Consider the following 1,086-nt stretch of genomic DNA (forward strand, 5'->3'; position numbering starts at 1 on the left):
ACATCAGTGGCTCTCAAATAAAATAGTCACACAATATCGGCTCCCATCTGTGAGAACCCCTATCTACATTTTGTTCCAGTTAAAACCTTGAATCCTGCTACTTTTGCTCTTGGAACCTGGCCCTCTTGACCATGATTGTCTCAGCATCACTAATGAGCTGTTCTCAAGTTGTCCAGATCTTCAAAAAAACAAAAACAAAACCCACTGCCTGATGCTGATTGCAATCTGTTCATGGATGGGAGCAGTTTTATGGAAAATGGGGTACACTACACTGGCTATACAGTGATAACCCAGGACAAAGTGATACTAGTGGGATCCCTCCCCACTGGATTGTCAGCTCAGTGAGTGGAGCTTTGGGCACTCATACAGGCTCTCCAATGGACAAAGAATCAGTGAATCAAAGAGTTGGTTCTTTGAAAGATTAAAAATTGGTAAACCCTTAGCCAACCTTATCATAAAAAGGAAAGACTCAAATCCATGCAATTAAGAATGAAAAGGGTAAAATCACAACAGACCTTGCAGAAATCCAGAAGATCATCCATACCTACCTCAAATAATACATAAGAATTACCAAAACTGAATAAAAAGATATAGAAATTCTAAATAAACTAATATCACCCAATGAAATTGAAGACATAATTTAAGGTCTACCAACAGAGAAAATCCCATGCCCTGACAGATTCACTACTGAATTCTACAAGTAATTTAGAGACAGCCTAATACTGCTACTTCTCAAACTTTTAATGAAATTGAAAGGGTAGCAATACTCCCAAATTCATTCCTGGGCACAAGCATTACCTTCATTCCAAAACCAGACAGGAATCCAACCAAAAAAGAGAATTACAGGCTAACTTCTTTAATGAACATAGATGTAAAAATCCTCAATAAGATACTGGCAAACAGAATACAGCAAATCATCAAAAAGGTTATACAGCATGACTAAGTTGGATTTATCCCAAGGATGCAGAGTTGGTTCAACGTATCTAAATAAATAAATGTAACTGCACTATATTAACAGAGCCAAGGACAAAAAAACACATAATCCTCTCAACAGATGCCAAAAAAAAAAAAAAAAAAAAAAAATTT

Source organism: Fukomys damarensis, unplaced genomic scaffold (assembly GCF_012274545.1).
Source record: "Fukomys damarensis isolate Sample0158 unplaced genomic scaffold, DMR_v1.0_HiC HiC_scaffold_24, whole genome shotgun sequence".
Classification (NCBI taxonomy): Eukaryota; Metazoa; Chordata; class Mammalia; order Rodentia; family Bathyergidae; genus Fukomys; species Fukomys damarensis.